The sequence below is a fragment of the Humulus lupulus genome, chromosome 2 (genome assembly GCF_963169125.1).
Source record: "Humulus lupulus chromosome 2, drHumLupu1.1, whole genome shotgun sequence".
NCBI classification, from domain to species: Eukaryota; Viridiplantae; Streptophyta; class Magnoliopsida; order Rosales; family Cannabaceae; genus Humulus; species Humulus lupulus.
In genome coordinates this window covers 181159885-181168910 of record NC_084794.1, presented here as the reverse complement: position 1 = coordinate 181168910, position 9026 = coordinate 181159885, and the positions used below count along the sequence as shown (strand labels likewise).

At 38.2% G+C, this 9026-nt stretch overlaps 1 non-coding gene across 1 annotated transcript; it reads right to left on the bottom strand.

The window, feature by feature from the left end:
• Positions 1 to 8119: 8119 nt before the first annotated feature.
• LOC133820732 (small nucleolar RNA R71) lies at positions 8120 to 8226 on the bottom strand. Its single transcript, XR_009887132.1, has one exon. It is a non-coding gene; the product is annotated as a small nucleolar RNA R71 (small nucleolar RNA).
• Between the last annotated feature and the right edge of the window lie 800 nt (positions 8227 to 9026).

Below are 9026 nucleotides of genomic sequence, written 5' to 3'. Positions count from 1 at the left end.
TCTTCTTTCTCATCCAAGTGCCAAAAATACCAATTAAATCCTACAAACTAAATTAAAATTAAATATTTTCATTTATAAATTAAATCATATTAATTCCATGAAAATATTAATTAAAACTTATTTTATTTTGACTATTAAAATCAATAAATGTGTATTTTTGGGCACTAATCAACGACGGAGGTGTTCAGCGTTCTAGGCCCTTGGGACCTCTATTCCGTCTAGCTGCTTTAGGCGATATGTTCCTGGACATACTTCATTTTGTATCTCATATGGTCCTTTTCAATTAGGTCCTAGGACCCCCACTCCCAGATCCTGAGATGCAGGGAAGACTCTTCTTAGAACCAGATCACCAGTCCCAAACCTTCGACTCTTAACTCTAGAGTTAAGGCGCCTTGCGATCTTTCCCTGATACATCTTCAGCTGCACTTGCGATTCTTCCCGGATCTCTTCGATGAGATCCAAGGATTCCTAGAGCAAGGCGTGATTCTGTACGAGATTGTACATATCTCGTCTGTGGGACGAGACCGCAGTTTCCACTGGGATGACTACTTCGCATCCATAGACCATCGAGTAGGGAGTATGTCCGGTCGAAGTTCTTTCTGTGGTCCGGTATGCCCATAAGACACGAGGCAAATCTTCCGGCCACTTGCTCTTGCAAGCTTGTAGCTTTTTCTTTAGTGTCCCCTTCAAAATCTTATTCACGCCTCTGTTTTCCTATTTTCTTGAGGCCTTGCGACTGCGGAAAAACTTTTGACGATTCCATGTCTTTCGTAGAAGTTGGTGAAGTGGATGCTATCAAATTGTTTCTCGTTGTCGAACACGATTTTATGAGGGAGGTCGTATCGGCACACAATATTTTTGATGACAAAGTCCAAGGCCTTTTTGGAGGTAATAGTGCTCAATGGTTCTGCCTCGACCCACTTGGTGTAATAGACGATGACTACAATAACATATCTCAATATGCTCTTCCCGGTTGGGAGGGATCCTACCAAATCAATTCCCCAAATTGCAAAAGGCCAGGGACTGGTCATCAAGGTTATCTCCGTGGGAGGAGCTCGTGGGATCTTCGCGTACCTTTGGCATTGCTCGCACTTGCGGGCATAATCTACACAGTCCTTCTTCATTGTTGGCCAGAAATATCCTTGCCTTAGGATTCTCTTGGACAAACTGAGTCTGGCTGAGTGATATCCGCAAAAGCCTTCATGCACTTCGTGCATGATCGCGCTCATCTCGGTCTTGAATATGCATCGAAGATACGATATGGATAACCACATGAGATAGAGCTTGCCATCCATCATGACTTATCTGGGGGCTTGGTACTAAAGCTTCCTGGCAGAGGCCCTGTCTAGGGGCAATTCTCCGGTGGTTAATATTGGATGAGAGGCCTCATCCAAGACACTGTGTAATCGATGGCATTTACAATTGCAGGGGCTTGAATACTGGGTGTGGGTAGATGGTCAATTGGACTACCTCGGAGAGTTCTGCTTCAACATCCGTGGCTAACTTTGCCAATGTGTCTGCAAACACATTCTGTTCCCTCGGGATTTGGCAGATGACATATCTTTTGAACGATTGGAGTAACTTCCAGGTTCTCACCACGTAGGCATCCATCTTCTCCCCCTTCATTTGGTATTCTCCCGAAATCTGCCTTACCACCAACTGGGAATCGATGTGGACTTCAATGTTTTCCGCCCCCAATTCCTCAGCTAAGCGTAGTCCAACCAGCATGGCCTCATGCTCAGCCTCATTATTTGATGCTTCAAACTAGAAGCGTAGGGTGCTTTGCAATTGGTGACCTTGGGGGGATATTAGGATGATCTCGGCCCCGACCCCATTCTCATTGGAGGCTCCATCAACAAAGATCTTCCAAAAGGGCACTACAGGGTCGATTGGCTCTTCATCCTCAACAATCCCGGTGCATTCTACGATGAAGTCAACCAAGGCCTATCCCTTGATGGAGATTCTAGAGACGTAGGCGATATCGAATTGTCTCAGCTCCATGACTCACTTCAAAAGTATTCCTGATGATTCTGGTATTTGTAATACTTGTCGTAGGGGATGGTTCATTAGTACCTTGATGGCATGAGCCTGAAAGTAAGGTCTTAACTTCCTGGAAGCGGCCAGTAAGCAAAATGTCAGTTTCTCGATCAAAGGGTATCTAGACTCCGTGCCCAGCAACCTTTTGCTTACATAATAGACCGGGAGTTGGACCTTTCCTTCTTCTCGCACTAAGGCGGCGCTTATGGCATGTACTAACACAGCCAAATATAGGTACAGTGGTTCCCCATCCACCGACTTTGACAAGATTAGTACTTGAGCCAATTGCTCTTTCAGTTTTTGGAAAGCCTCTTCACACTCGGTTGTCCATTCAAACCTCTGGTTTTTGCGAAGTATGTTGAAAAATGGAATGCACTTGTCCGCGGACTTTGACACAAAGCAGCTCAAAGCCACTATTCTTCCTACCAGGCTCTCAACATCTTTGTGTTTCTGTGACAATGGCATGTCGATCAAAGCTTTGATCTTATATGGGTTGGCTTCTATCCCTCTTGAGCTTATGATGAATCATAGAAACTTCCCAGATGCCGCGCCAAAAGTGCACTTCGTGGGATTTAACGTCATCCCGTACTTCCGAATAATGGTGAATGTTTCCACTAGGTTGTCTGCGTGTTGGGTCGACATCTTAAACTTGACCAACATGTCATCTATGTAGATTTCCATGTTCTTCTTAAATAAGTTCCAGAACATTCTTTTGACAAGCCTTTGATATGTGGCTCTGACATTCTTTAGCCCGAAAGGCATGACAATGCAGCATTATATACCATTGTCCGTCTGGAAGCATGTGTGTTTCTGGTTTGCTAAATGCATTAAAATCTGGTTGTAGCCGGAGTAGGCATCCATGAAGCTTAGCAACTCGTACCTAGATGTGGCATCCACCATCTGGTCTATCCAGGGCAGAGGGAAGCTGTAATGACCCACTACTCTAGACTTTTGGACCATTAACGAACTATACATACAAATTCTTACTAAAACTTACATTTGCGAAAATACCATAATTTTATTAGAAAACTTATAGAAATAAGAGTTACTTACATAAATACCAAGAAGGATATGGGATCCCATTGTTTGAAAAACAAAACATAACATGATTTATAAAATAAAGTGATTACATAATAAGTGCAGAAAATACATATAAAGACCATAAATAAACGACTACATCCTCGAAATCGAACTCTCGACTCCTTGAATTCGTTCATCACCAATACACATTCTCTAAGCGTCCACGAATCTTACCGCCTCTAAAGCTATTTTCCTGCACATAAAACAAAAAGGAATGAGCCTAATGCCCAGCAAGGAAAATCTAACACATAGTCATAAACATAAATTTCATAAGAAATATAAAGACATAACATAACACTTGTTACATACACATACTATAATGGCCATTATTACTTGGGGTCCCATAGACTAAACAAGTCATATGCCCATGAGATTAGTGGGGTCCTACTAGCTAAGTAGGTCATATGCCCATAATCTATTTGGGGTCTTGTTAGTCTTATGGGTCATATGCCCAAGCCTACAACATACATATTCATAACATATTTTATAACATATTTCATAACATAACACATAAGATAACATAAGCATAAAACATATAGATTCTATCATATTTTCCTTACCAAAGTTACCGGGATAAGAGGACAGCGTTGGGACTTTGGAACACTCCTAATAACCATTAAGAAAAGGTGAGTCTATAGAAGAAAAGAGAATGAAAGGAATGGAAGGACTAAACCTTGGAGAAACATACTTACCAAAACCTATGTGCTCAAGAACTTAGATTTCCTAACCAAAATAAGAATGAGGTTAGAAGACTGAGTAGAAGACTATGAGAAAGAAAATAACATAAAACCAATGAACTAGAGTTTTGGGTTACCTTGAAGACTTGTAAGACCAATCTATACCTCAAACCGAAATACTATAATACCTTACTTCCCAAAGTGTTTGATAAGCTTATGATTTCCCAACCCAGGTGTTTACACTCTCACACTTACTTAGCACTTGCAGCCTCTGAACATAGAGCAAAAGATGAATAATGGTTGGGTACTAGGTCCTATTTATAGAGTTTAGGAATGAAAGGATCTTGATTTTACTTGAATAAAAATAATAGCTTTTTAGGTGAAAATAATTTGAATAATCGTTCAGCAGAGGCTGAAGACTCGTTCAAAAAGATGCTGGACTTATCAAGAGGTTGAATGGCTGAATGGAAAAAGAATTCAAAAACTTTCAAAACATACTAAAGGAGGCGATATATCGCCCCCTGTAGGCGATATATCGCCTGGGCCAGTATGCCCGAGGCAGTCGTGCATCGTCTCGTGTTTTCCGTATCTACGTGCTGCGATATATCGGCACACACTGATTAATTAAACACGAAATTACACATTTTTAGCTAAGTTTGAATGGAGTAACAGCCTTGACTAAGCCCTCAACGTATTCAAAGCTGCTGACTGACCTTAGAGCATTCAAACTTTACCCTTAATAAATTTAATCCTCAAAATACTTAATCATTAATAACCCATACATAACATGTGCTTAAAATCCTATTGGTTCTTATCTAAACCTTATAGTATAATAAATATTATCCTTAATATCAGTCATATTAATCAAACCTTAGGTTAAAATTAATTTTCTTAAACTATAGGTTAAACTTAGAAAATCTACAAGTACTACTATGAGTGTCCAAATAAATCCCGGTCTGAACCAAAAATCCACAGTTAAAAAGATAATACTATAAATACTATAATACTACTATCTATCTTAGCTAAGTAAAGTTCTTGGACTCTACAGAAGCAGTCATTTAGACATGCCTTGTTGAGGTCCGTGAAATCTATGCACGTTCTCCATGTCCCGTTTGGTTTTGGCACCAACATCGGGTTTACCAACCAAATGGGGTACAGTGATTCCTGGATGAAGTTGATTGAGGATAACTTCTCGATTTCTAATTTGAGGGCCTCTGCCTGTTCCGTACCTAGTGGCCTTCGCTTCTGCCGAACTGGAGTTGCGTTTTCGTCGATGTTCAGGGCGTGACATATGATGTGTTGGGGTTTTATGCCCTAATTAAAACCCAATTCTTTGTATTCTCATTTTATTATCAATAAAAGAATATAAATTAATTTTTGACTTGGTCAACACTTTGCTCACATGTTTTATTTTCATGATTATTTGTTTAATATAAACTTCTATTAAATCTTGAGCATATAGCTAATCATATTTATAGTGATGTAATTGTAGTGGAATATAAATATGATTATATGTTCAAACATAAGTTAGTCCTAAGATTAGTCAGTTCACAAGATTTACACTAATTTGCCAATCTACTATATGATCTGCTTACACATTGTAGTGTTATGTTCTTTCCAAAACATTAGTAAATTAAATAAGATCGAATGTATTTCTTGCATCGGACTGGACCGATATTGACATTAGATAGGATAAATAAACATACAGTTATTATCTATTCTAGTCATATCATATAGTTGACCATAGGTCAATTCAATCTCAATTCTGTGTGGTTAGTATTCTAATTTATTGTATTATTTGAGTTCTTTGACTTGTTCATTGCTAGCTTACCCTACACACTAGTCCATACTTACATCTTGGGAACTCGGTAGTATAATTGAGTGGGAGTGTTAATCATAGATATGAACATCTATAGCTTCTAATGAAAAAGTAAAACGATGATTTCCTTTTAGTTTGGTTCAAGGAGCTAAATGATAGAGATCTCATTTCAGTAATTAATATTAGTATATTGAAATATCATTTACAAGGAACTAAGTGTTTTAAGGATAAATTACAATGAGGGGTAATAAGGTATTTTAGTCTCATCTCATTGTAGACCGTCTATAGAGGATTGAGTGACAATTATGGTTGCAACAATGGATAACTAATAACGTATCTATATTGCTTATAGAGTGTTTGATAACTCTTGAATAAAGAGTATTTCATGTGCTTTTGAGCTTATAATTGTGGAAAAATTGTGAGTGATGTTAGTTTGTTTTTTAGATTTTGTAGCTAACTTTGGTGTTTTATGATTTTAGTTAAGTTTAGTTATTTTTGTAGTTTTTAATAGCTAATGGGTTGAAGATAATAGTTTCATGAATAAATATTTGTACAAAGAATGAACTAACATGTTAAACTATCTACATAGAATTTTTGATGGCTGAATTATCAGGTTTTGCTGCAACAAAGCAGATTTTGCTGAAGCATTTTGATCAGGCAGCTTTTGGACACCTAGGAACACGTGGAAAGTCAAAGGAGTGAGCTAGAATAGTGGCTGAGGTGGCAAGTACAGAAAGTATGAGTCAAAAATTGAGAGTAAATGCCAAAAATAGGAGACCCACATTTTTTTACCAAGAAGAGGGGTAATATGGTACTTTGTGGATCAATTTGGGAAAACCTAGATGATACTTAGAGAAGCATCAGCCAAAAGAAAGAAAGAGGCAGGCATTTTTGGAAAGAAAAACCAGCAAGAAGAAGGAAGGAAACCCAGAAATCAGCAAGGAAGAAGGAGGACGAAAAAGGGAGCTCAAGCATCATTTTGGATTTGTTCTTTCTTCTATCCCTAAACTCCATTTTTATATTTTCTAAGTGATTTCTGAATCTGAATATTATGGGTTGTTTTGATTGTGGATTAATGTTTATTAACTCAGCCATGAACTAATTTTTAGGTGGCTTGAATTGTTGATGAACCTTATGTTATAGTCTAGTAATTTCTTGCACTTTATTTTAGTAAAATCTCTCTTGTTCATTCAAGTGTGCTTATATTGATTTCTTGTTGTTGTTTGGCCAGCAATGGCAAGATATTTAATTATGTTTAATGCTGGAAAGATTAAATGTAATGGGAAGAACTTGGATGACACAAGTCATAATCTATGTTAGATTATGTTAGTAAGTAACATAGGGATGTGTTATTTGCCTTGTGTAACTTTTGAGAATTAAACTTTGAATTTGCATTCTTAAATCTGGTTTTGCATAGGAATATGTTTAATTAGGTAAAAGAATTAATGTCATAAAATTTGGGAAAGTTTTATGAGTGTTTAATGAATTCTTGTTAACCTAGGAGTTTTGCTAGAATATTGCTACCGCAATCTGTTCGCAATTTGTTCAGAATGATTAATATAGGGGAAATTTATAATTCAAGTCCATTTTGCAATCCATATATCTCTTTCAATTTTCTTGTTTAGTTCAGTTTTAATTTCAGTATTTCCATCTCTTTTAATATTTTGTTTAGCCTATAAACAAATCATTTGATTTTTAGTACTTCTAAGTTGTGTAGTAATTGTTTTGCTGATTTTTCTAATTTGCAATCTATGTGGAGACAATCTACTTATCATTATATTACTTGTGTGATTACGTGCACTTGCATATTTAAATCAAATATTAATTTATCACAACAAGTTTTTGGCGCCGTTGCCGGGGATTGGAATTATAAATTTTTGTAATATCAATTACTTGCAATTTATTTTTCTTTGTTGAGCTAACTTTGTTTGCTTGCTCTTGTGTTTTCTCAGGTGATTGACTGTATGAACGAGCAAGAAGACATTGAACTAGCTCCTATTGACCCTGAGATTGAAAGAACAGTTAGAAGAAGACTACAACGGGCTCAAAATCACCTTAATATGGCTGAAGAGGTTGAGGAGTTGAGGGTGCTAATAATGTCACTAACGCAATTGTTATGGCTGATGATAGAGAGAGAGAGAGAGCCATAAGGGAATATGCTGCCCCCGTGTTTAATGAGCTCAATCTGGGCATTGTTAGGCCTGAAATTCAAGCACCCCAATTCGAGTTACAGCTCGTTATGTTCCAAATGTTGCAAACAGTGGGTCAATTTAGTGGGCTGCCTACTGAGGATCCTCATCTACATCTTCGTTCATTTTTGGAGGTGAGCGATTCTTTCAAGCAAGAAGGAGTGAGTGACGAGGCCCTAAGGTTGAAATTGTTGCCTTTCTCTTTGAGGGATCGAGCTAGAGCTTGGCTAAACACCCTTCCTCCTGACTCGGTGACTACATGGAATGAGTTGGCTGAAAAATTCTTGATGAAGTACTTTCCTCCCACCAAAAATGCCAAGTTTCGCAATGAAATCATGTCATTTCAGCAGCTAGAAGATGAAACATTTTGTGAAGCTTGGGAGAGATTCAAGGAGTTATTGAGGAAATGCCCACACCATGGGATTTTGCATTGTATCTAAATGGAAACTTTCTACAATGGGCTCAATTCTTCCACTCGCATGGTGTTAGATGCTTCAGCTAATGGGGCTATTCTCTCTAAGTCCTACAATGAAGCCTATGAGATTTTGGAGAGGATAGCTAGCAACAATTATCAATGGTCCAATGCTAGAGCCTCAACAAGTCGAAAAGTGGCTGGTATACTTGAAGTGGATGCATTGACAGCTTTGACCGCTCAAGTTTCTTCAATGACTAACCTTCTCAAGAACATGAGTTTGGGGGGAATGGTAGAATCAGCTAGTATGGGACAAGTTGTTGATGTATCTTGTGTTTATTGTGGAGATGGGCACACATTTTAGAGTTGCCCTTCGATTCCCACTTCGATTTGTTATGTGGGGAATCAAAATGCCAACCATGATAACCCATATTCGAACTCTTATAATCTGGGATGGAGGCAACATCCAAACTTTTCTTGGGGGGTCAAGGAGCTACTTCAAGCGGAGCACCAATGCAAAAAAAGCCTACATATCCACTAGGGTTTTCTCAACAACAACCAAGAGCTCAACCACCTCCTCCTCAAGTGTCTCAATCAAGCTCTTTGGAGAGTTTAATGAAAGAATATATAGCCAAGAATGATGTTGTGATTTAGAGCCAACTGGAATCCTTGAGGAACTTAGAAATTCAAATGGGGCAGCTAGCTAATGAGCTAAGGAATAGACCATGAGGCACCTTGCCTAGTGATACTGAAAATCCAAGGAGAGATGGTAAAGAGCAATGCAAGGAGATCACTTTGAGGAATGGTAAAAA